Raw genomic sequence first — 10,575 nt, 5'->3', positions numbered from 1 at the left:
ACTTCAAATAGTCCTTTTTTGGCTCTGTTTTCTCCACCGTACATGACAGGGAATTTAACCATCATTGTACTGTTGTTGGTTTGAAAGAGGGTTTTGGCTCAGAAGATGCTGACAAAGATGATGATACGAAATACCTTTTGGGAAAGAGTGACTGGGGTAACCAGCTAAACAGGAGCCATGACTGCTGTTCTCCACATGCTGGTTCTTCCTTAGGGCCACAAGAGAGGCTTGAGGATGATGTCCTCAAAATGTCTGCTCATCAGCAGAGGCAGCTGGTGCTGCTGTTGCTGAGAACAGGCTGCTGGCATACACACTATTACTGTACACTGTACAGTTCTACCTGTACAGGCTGGGCAGAGTGGCTGGAAACCAGCCTGGTGGAAAATGACCTGGAGGTGCTGGGCAACAGCATCTGACCATGAGCCAGCATGTGCCCAGGTGGCCAAGGAGGCCAGTGGCATCCTGTATCAGCAATGGTGTGGCCAGCAGGAGCAGGGCAGTGATTGTCCCCATGTACCCAGCACTGGCGAGGCCACACCTTGAGTCCTGTGTTCAGTTCTCAGCCCCTCAGATCAGGAGGGACATTTGGGTTCTGGAGCATTCCCAGAGAAAGGCAACAAAGCTGGTGAAGGGTCTGGAGCACAAGTCTGGTGAGGAGGGGCTGAGGGAGCTGGGGCTGTTTAGCCTGGAGCAAAGGAGGCTCTGGTGGTGCCTTATTACTCTCTGCAATTACCTGAAAGGAGCGAGGTGGGGAGTTGGCCTCTTCTCCCAGGTAACAAATGTCAGGATGAGAGCACACAGCCTTAAGCTGTGCCAGGGGAGATTCAGGCTGAACATCAGGAGGAACTTTTTCATGGAAAGGACTGTTAAGCATTGAATGCCCAGGGAGGTGACAGAGTCACCATCCCTGGCAGTGTTTAAAGAAAGACTGAATGTGACAGTACCATGGTCTAGTTGACATAGTGGTGTTTGGTCATAGGTTGGATTCAGTGACCTCAGGGGTCTTTTTCAAGCTAAAAGATTCTGCGATTCTTTGACTATTAAGGTGAAGAAGATACCAACACTGAATAAAATAGTCAAAAAGGCGGATTGTTCGCATAAGTTAAAAATTATTGTAATAAATTAACATTGGTTTGTATCATCTCTCAAACAGTCTCACTTGTAAAAGACATTTGGACTTGCCACATAGTGACAATAAGTTTTCCATGTTTTTCTCCCAAGCAGCTGCTTGGACATGTAGGGACCTACATACTGGCAGCTTTCCATGTGTTTTTTAGTTTTCCTTCTTTCTACATCACCACCAATCCAGAAAACAGTAATTTGAAGTAGCAAGATTTCAGAAGGATTTACTAGACCTCATATATTTTTCTGGAACAATCTCCCTGGTTGGAATATTCTCTTACTTTTCAGGTCACCAATAGGAAAACAGTGAAACATCCCTTAGGAGCATTTCTCCAGTTACATTGTACATGAGCCATTCACCAGCCAGTTGTCTCATGAAGACAGCTTTTGAGCAATGCCTATGAAAATCCCTATCATGAATAAACAGTTGCACAAGGAAGCTTTTTAGCAAGCAAGATTTCAATAGGCATTTCTGAAATTACAGTAGTATCTGTGCAACCTCTGCTAGCAGCAAATCAAGATGTGCAAGCACAAAAATTCTCCCAGCTGCAGAGGATTATTCTCTTGCCAGTCTGCCTTGACAGTTCACTGTTGCTTGAGGAACTGCAGCCAAGCCAACACTTTCAGCACTTCAGCAGGTGATTCACCAGCAGCTGAGTCATCCCTGTCCAAAGCTAGCACATGCAAAACCCAGGGAGGGGTGGGCGGCTGGGGAAGGGAAGCACAACAAACCTTTCTCCACTAATTCATGCCATCTGGGAATGACAGCCCATAGGCCTGCAGCTTTGTTTGCCAAACATTGTTTACAATTTTTATTATTAAGTCCATAGGGAGGGAGACTTAATTTTATTTAACAGTTCATCATCATTACACAAACCGTTGTTCTGGGTTTAGCTTCAGAAAACAGGAAGCAATACTCATGATTAGTTAGTCAGACTTCTTTTTTTTGCAGGCTTTTGTTGTTAAACAATTAGATGGGAAAATTGGAATTGAAGTCACTGACATGCAGCTAGAGTATTTTGGTGTTAGAGGTCTCTCTGGTGAGCCACAGAGGATGTGAGCTGTTGCAGTCTTGACTCATCACTTTGGTTGGTGGTAACCCAGGCTTACATGGGAGGTCACTTGGCTCAAATGTCCACAGCTGAACAGAAGGGCAGCAATCACAAATGGTTATCTGTAAGCAGATGCTGCTTTGTGCCTGAGGCTCATGGGTCCTAGTGCTTGCATGATCACTTTGTTTAAGTGTGAAATTATGTACGGCCAGTCATGGCTCACAAAGAAGCTCTCCCCTTTAAGTTGCTTTGTTAGCAAATGAGAGCAGTCCAGTGAAGAACCCAGCAAGTGTAAAAACTGGTGGAAGGCTGAAGATGAGCTGTTCCTAGGCAATGGGACAAGGTAAAGGGGTAAAAGGAGCAATGGTGAGCTGTTAGACCCCTCAGCCCTTCAATTTATCTCACCTTACAATGTTTTGTCTACTAATCATGAGCACCACTTAAAAAAAACCCCAAACTAGTAATTATTAGTTGCTTTCCACGTTCTGCAATGAACAATTGAAACACCAAACTTTGCAACATAAAGGTACACAGTGGGGTTATTCATTAACAGCGAAGAAAAAACAAATTCACAGACTGTGTAATGCTTTAGAACACTTGGCTACAGTCAAAATAAGTCCCAATAATCACTTTGATCTGTCATTTCCACAGAACAGGAGCATTTACTGCACTTCCACTGACCATGCAGTCTGGGTTGAAAACAATTTCTGCCATCAAGGGTAGAGGTGAAAAAAGTGAACACACTTGTCTTCTCAAAGGCAAGTTTGGGTTTACCTCAGGACAAGAAAACTGGACTAGAACTAGGCTCCAGCTTCCCAAGAAAAGCTGTTTCTAAGGAACATGAGTAGAGGCAAAATACTCCTATATATTCTTTTTTTGCACCAACTTCTTCATATGGGTGGAGGGACTTGAATTTACCATGTGTTGCAACTCCTTGAGGAACTTGGATGAAGGTGTAAGAACATGAGGAGTGGGATTAAACTATTGGTATAGGTACAAACTACCCATCTTGGTAATAGGATTAGAGAAGGCCCATTTGGAAATGCCATTAGCTGCCATTACTTGCATATTTTTTGTTTTGTTTTTGGCCCAGCTGGCAGAATACGGTCTTTATGAGGAATTTAGAAGTTCTTTTTCTGCTTGTAGTTAATTGAATCTTAGCTGTCCTCCATAGCAGGGAAAAATTCAAGGCAGATGCATGAGAAGCACCAAGCTACTAACAAACACCTTTATTTTTTCTCTCAAGAATTAGGGACTTTTAGTACCTGAGGAAAAAAGGTACTAGTAATATGATCTGCATAAATACCATAAATAGTTTAAGAAATGAGGAAAACATTGTTTATATTACCCTTATTTGTAGTACAGGAACTCTTTATTATGCCCTGCTGTTGCTGAGTAGGTATCATACTCCCAGTGTCAAACAGAGCTTACTAGACTGCCAGAATGACAGTTTCATACCTTACTATGAAGGCAGGTCCTTATCATGGCTTTTCTCAGAGTAAGACATCCAAAAGCCCTGTGTTTCACCACTTTATTACTTCTACACTTGTTACATTATCCAGCATATGCTGACTACTGTTTGGTTAGGTAGGGTCTCTTGTGACATTATATGAAATAATCTGGCAAACCAATATTAGATGTCACTACTTCAGCTATTGGAATGGGGGGTTGAGGTGGGAAAGGCTATGACCTTCATTTTGTTTCTTTGAATAAGGCATTTTAAGGTCATTTGGATAAATACTGTGGGAGTCAACACTATCTGTGAGGCCACCTGTTAGGCAAAATCCAAAGCACACGATCCTTAATCCAAGATCCTCTGTGAAGAAAAATATCCCAAATACCACACATATCTTCCAGCAGAGAAAAAGATACAGGGAGGCAACTTCTGATGGAAGAAGGATTTCATTTTCCTGCAATAATCTCTTTTTGGAGAAATCACACTTAATTATAAAACATGGCCAACTTCTGTGCTGCTTGGGGATACAGAGAGATAACTTGTTGTCCAGATGTTGAAATCTGTATTGAATATGGACTTTTGAAAGAACTCTGCATATGTCAACACATTCACTACCCACAGAAGGGTTTATGCATGTGAAGGTAGCACAGTGAATGGTACCTCTTGTCAGAAACCCCAGAAATAATTATGAGACCAGAAGCAGAGTCCTAGGATGCCTTCTGCTATTTTGACAATTTCCTGCTTTAGCCTCTCTCTGATGTTTATCACTGATGAAATGAAAAGCAGCAAACAGGCTACCAAACAGCTCAGCTTTCTTTGGTTTTCATGTCAAGTGATTTTTTTGGGATGGGTTGTGTAGCAATGTGTTGTGTCCCTTCCTTAAGGATGCAGAGGAGGATCATCTCTGCAGCAAGCACCGCTGTGCTCCCAGCAGAGCTGCCCTCTTCCAGCAGGAAACCTCCCAACACCACCGTGCCTTCCCCTCACAAACACTGCCTGTACCAGAGCTTGGTAAGCAGCAAATTATACTGCACTAATAAACAAAAAATTCTCAGCAAAGAACCTGATTTGGTTCCATCTAGTTTGATGAAAAGAAGTTTATTAAGTCAATTTCCTTACCTAGAGATTTGCTGAGTATGTTCCTGCAATGTCACATGTTGACTGTCCTTCTAAAGGCTTGGGCAAGAACATCTGTGAACCTCCTGTGTCAGGCACATCTCATCAATGGTATTAGTCCCTTACTGAACAGCAAATGTGTTTTCTCTTGGGTTGGTGCAGAGTCTAGCAACGTGAAAGCTGAACTGGAAATAAATCATGAGGAAAAGCTTCCCCAAAGAATAATTTTCTACAAGTAAACAGCAATTCTAGACCCAAGAAAGGATATGAACAAAACCAAATTAATCAAATGAATCAATATTTTAAGTCAGCAAATTGCTCTGATTTTAGAAACAGTGTCAGCTTCTTGAGGCTTTACAGAGGCCAATTGGTAGCAATAACCAGCAACTAATGACCTCACCACCACAATGAAAAATGAGCAGCTTGCATTTGCAGACCTGTACAGAACTGGGCTGATCTGTACCCATTTGGGTCAGAGAACGAGATTTCCCCAACGCAAGGAGCAGCTGCCTGTTTGCTAACATCCAGCTTTATAGCAGCTTTTCTGGCAGGCTGATTTCCTGCAGCTGCCAAACTGGAGGAGAAAGAGATACTGATGCTTTCTACCAACTCCTGGCTGGAAATTTTCCTAAACTACAGAAAACCAAAGCATTTCACGAACTCTTCTTGTCTCATAGCAACACTAAAAGAACTGAAGTGTTATTTATTATTGTAATTGATTGTCAGGGTTTTGAACATTAAATTTTAAAGGACAGAAACCTGAAAGCTGCTTTTGATGCAGATGTAAGTAAAGACCTACCAGTGAGCCTTTCCAGTGGTTTTCTGCTCCTCATGCACATATGCTTGCAGCACCCAATTGCAGTGTGAGTACATCTATGACAAAATAGATGAGGACGCTGTAAAGACTATTTAGACTGCCTGGCTGAAGGTGCTAGGAGACCATGGTGCCTCCTAGGTTCTATCTACTTCTAGCTGCTTGCCACCTCATAAAGCACAGCAGAGAGAAAACAGTCCAGGACATTCCTGGAGTGTGGAAGAAAGCTTCCTAACAGACCTGATGAAGGAGCCAATTAGGGAGGACACCCTATTTGTGAACAGAAAAGGACTCTTGGAAACCATGTGGAGCATACAGTCATGAAATGAGTTTTTGATTCTCAGGAAGGGAGCAGGTAGAGGGGTAGGAGGGAGATGTGTCCAGCAGAACTGCCACACTGGACTGATTTTGGGCTGTTTAGGAGCCTGGTTGATACCACTGCTTCAGAAGCAGTCCTGAGGGGAAAACAAGTCCAGGTAGGCTAGGCATTCTTCAAGAAGGGTCTAGAGCACAAGTTTTATGAGAAGCAGCTAATGGAACTGGGGTTGTTTAGCCAGGAGAAAAGGATGCTCAGTGGGGGACACCATTGCTCTCTGCAACAACCTGAAAGCAGCTTGTAGTGAGGTGAGAGTTTCTTCTCCCAAATAACAAACAAGAGGAAAAGGCCTCATGTTTTGCCAGGGGAAGCTTTAGATTGGAGACTTGGAAAATTTTCTTCACCAAAAGGGTTGTGAACCACTCGAAGAGGCTGCCCAGAGGAGTGGTGGAGTCACCATTCCTGGAGCTATTGGAAGCATGTGTAGATGTGCCCAGGGACAGGGTTTGATGGTGGACTGGGTGATGCCAGGGTAACAGCTGGACCCAGTCTTACAGCTGAGTTTAAGAAGCACAGTCCCTGGGTGCTCACAGCTTTGAACAGCTAAGCCTTTTTTCAAGCACAGAAAGCCTCTTCTGACTTGTGAGAGCAGCTGTGACTTCAGTGTTTGCTTCCTGTATTTTGCTGCTTACTCAGACACCCTACATTGTCCCTTCCAGCCAGGGAAGGGACACAAGAGAGGTGCTCAGAGGTCCAGCTGGGCTGCAGAACACTGCTTATTCCCTTTTCCCTCTGCTGTCTATCGGGCAGATGGATACATGCCCCAGGGTAGAGGCCTGTGTTAGCACTGATGCTGGGGATCACAGAGGCACCTGCTGGAGGGAGGAAGAAGGGACATGGAACAGCAGTTACTGAAGGGAATGACTGTAAAGATGGCCATTCAAACAATGGACAAAAAATAAATTTCCTTCTGTTCACCTACACCCTAGCAGACTTCACAGTCAGTCCTCAAGGCTGATAAAATATTTTTTCCATAAATCTCAGTAGTGTCCAGGTAGGAACAAGCAGTCCATCAGCACTGGCAGCACCACAGTGCAAGATAGAACATGAAGCACCAGAGACTTCTAGGATCAAAGTTTCCGTCATCCATAGGCTTTTGATGTCTAAACACAACAGTCAACATATACAGAACCCTCAAGACCTGTTCATTTTCAATCTGAAAGTCAAAGGGGTTTCTCCAACATCTTGTACTGTCACCTTTAAGAACCACATTAGTTTACCTGTCACATAGATAGATACCAAAACACAGCATTTCTTGGCTTATCAGTAACATCCATTCGAATTCATACAGCATCAGGAAAAATATAGGCAGAGACTACTCAAAACTGACATTGCAGGATATGGTAAATTCACAGTGTACACCCTACCTAAGGATTTATCATGTTAGCTTCATTCCATCCTTTTGTAACCTATAGATTGAAGCAAGAACTGTATGACTGACATATTTCAATGCAGCAACTTCATTCAATTCCACTATTCAATAAAAATAGGAGAAAATACCACCCTATTTGTAATATGCAATCACATTTGCTGACAACTTCAACAGCTGCAGGCAACTCTGCAGACAAGGACTGCTCAGGGAACCACATTTCAGGGAAACAAAAATTTGAGATACATGTGTGACACAGCTAGAAAATATTACTAGCAGGCTATTTCCACAAAAACACTGCAAAATCTTTTTTTGCTAAAACAACTGCAATCTTTTATCATCAATTAAAAATTTTTAGATTTTTCAAAGTTAGGTGTGAGCTGATGGCCCCTACCATCCTACACTATTTCTATGAGTGCAAGTTTGTCTTAGAGATGTGAATTACTTCTAGAAATGAGGTATTGACTGAATATACTATTTTGAGCATAATCTTTTTTTGTCATTACACATGACCTTGTTACAATTGTTTTCTATTTTGACAGACACTAGCTCAATTTTGTTCTATGCAGAATTCTGTTGTGTTCTGCCAGTCACTTGATATCAGGAAGTGTTTGCAGTGCACAGCAGTTTATTGAAGTAAAATAGGTAAACACATATCTCAAGGGTAGTGGGACTTGTAAGAGCAAGTAATGATTGAGGATCTTCAGAACCATTCTTCCAAAAAAGGATTTTGAGATAGGACTCATCAAGGTAGAAACGCAAAGAATACAGAAAAATTACTTACAATTTGATGGTTTGAGTTACTACATATGGTATCATATGTCACAAAGCAATTAAGTTGAAGTGATCCACTGCATTTAGTTAATATAAATGCAGTACTTCTGTTTTCTTCTTCATATCAAACAGGTTGCAATAAAAGTTAAAATATTCTGAAATAGCCAGCTTGCTTTATTTTTTACTACTTTAATACTTACAGAACTATTTCTTCCAGTTGCCTGAGATTCTTCCAAGAAAACAAAAACCTGCAATGGTGTTTTTCCACACAATAATTATTTCATGGCTATTTTGGAAGACCAACTTTAAAGATGTAGATACTTTTAACATGAGTTAAGGGCTGTCTCCAAATCTATTAGAACAGCATAACATTTTGAACTCTAAATTCATCTTATCTGTTCTGCAAAAGTATTACCAAAAGCTCCTCTATGCACATTTTCTTCATCACTTGAGTGCAGAAGTTTCATTACAAGATCATGAAAGAGACTTGGAGCAGCAGCAGATTCAACTCCCTGCCTTTCAAAAGCTTCAGCTAAAACCAAAGAAATTTTCAGGATTCTAGAGGTAGATAACTTGGATTCAATGATTCTTGTGGGTCCTTTCCAAATCAGGATACTCTGCAATTCTGTGAATTTCCTTTGAATATCTTCAAGAGCACAGACTCATCCCAATTGTGGTAGCAGAAAACTCTGAGCCAGACAAGGCCTTGCACTGTAGAGTAACAGAAAAAATGAGAAGGCAAAAATGTACAGATGGGAACCAGGATATTCACCTAGACCTGGGAGAAAGCCTACAGTTGCTGTTCAGTGCCTAGTTGTGATCAAATAACCACACTGAAAAAAATCTACCAAGGACCATATTCTAGGGCTTCTCAGGCTGCACAGAAATCCCCTATTTCCCAGCAATGATTTAGACTTCTGTCCTTCTTTTCTGTTTATAGTGTTGAGACAGGATCAATCTTTCCTTTCTATTGGATGAATTCTGCTACCTCTGTGGGAAGAGACCAAAAAAGCTTGAAAGAGCTAGTAGTGGGTGGAGTGTTCTGTTCTCAGTCTGTTGTGCAACAGCACCATCCAGCTGTCAAACAAAAAAATTATCAAACATGAATGCCACTATGCAGATTTGGTCCTTGTATCAAGCAAAATGAGTAATTACAAGTATTTAAAAAAAAAACAAAACCAAAACCAAACCCACAGATCCCTTTCCCTGATCCTTAATGAATTATATTGATCCACTTTGTTACACTTTCTGGGTTAACATACAAGAGTGTGCTTTAGGGAAATTAATAATGCAGCCCAGGTTTTGGGTTTTTTTTGGTCACTAAGAGTGGCAGGCTGCAGCTTACCTCTGTTTCATGAAGTGTAGAATATAAGCTCTCAGGTATGAGGAAAAGACCATTATCTTTGGCTCACAACCAAAGGTAGTTAATCACACTACAAAAATTAATGGAAAAATCTCAACTCGTAAGAGCCTATGTTTAAGCTATCACACTTTACCACTCGAGCTTCAGCAGTGAAAGCAAGAACAGCAACCTCAAGTGAGGGATAAAAATAATAAAAACTCATACTCAAGTAACAGATCACTCCTGAGAGACATTACGACATGAGGAAGAAAACGCCTTGCTCCCTCAAGATTTTTTATAAACTTGTGTTATTTAACAGTAAGGAATATACAATGGAAATAAATTACATTCCCTACAACAGATTACTAATTACCTGAATTAAATCAACAAGGTCACGGCTTAAATTGCTCTCAGTTCTACACTAAACTAATTTTTGTTGTAACATGCACAGGGAGCTTACCATGTACATCCACTGATCATCAGAAGTGTAATGTTAGACTGCTGTTCCTGCATTCCATTTGCCTTAGCCCATTCTGTGATCCCACATTCTGGCACTGACACCTGAAAACAGTAACGTATCTCCTTCGCTGATTTTTTGAAGACCAGTGCTAGTTCTTTACAAACACTTTACAAAGCAGCACAGGCCACCTAACAATGCCAAAAGATAGGCCAGTTATCCTTTAAAAGAAAACAACATTAGTGGAAACTTCCTGAGCAAATATCGTCAGGGAAAAAAAACCAACAACAACAACAACTTATAAGTGCATTATAAGCACTGCTACATACTACACTTACAAGTATTTCTACATGCAAAGAAGACCTGAAGGGAAATCCTGGGATAAATGAAATAATGTTAAGGAACTTGAGCTTATGCAAAGAAGAATGGGCATACTCACCTCAAGAATAAGATTATGTTTTTCTTGCACATAAAATATACTGTAGATTTTAATATAAGCCCAGAATTTAAGAGCACAGCAACAGAAAAACAGCAAGCACTAGAATAGTAGTTAAAGCCATAGGACCAAAGAACATGTCCCAAGATACAGCAGAGGTGGCAAATGACAAACCTGTGCCAAGTAGGAGAGAAGGTGCCCTTAGACACACCAAGGGAGGCAAAAAGCCAGAAAGGCAGCAAAGGCAGAAGAGTCTGAAGA

The sequence above is a fragment of the Zonotrichia albicollis genome, chromosome 1 (assembly GCF_047830755.1).
Source record: "Zonotrichia albicollis isolate bZonAlb1 chromosome 1, bZonAlb1.hap1, whole genome shotgun sequence".
NCBI lineage: Eukaryota > Metazoa > Chordata > Aves > Passeriformes > Passerellidae > Zonotrichia > Zonotrichia albicollis.
The sequence above is the reverse complement of the archived record's forward strand: the minus strand, read 5'-3'. Positions refer to the sequence as shown.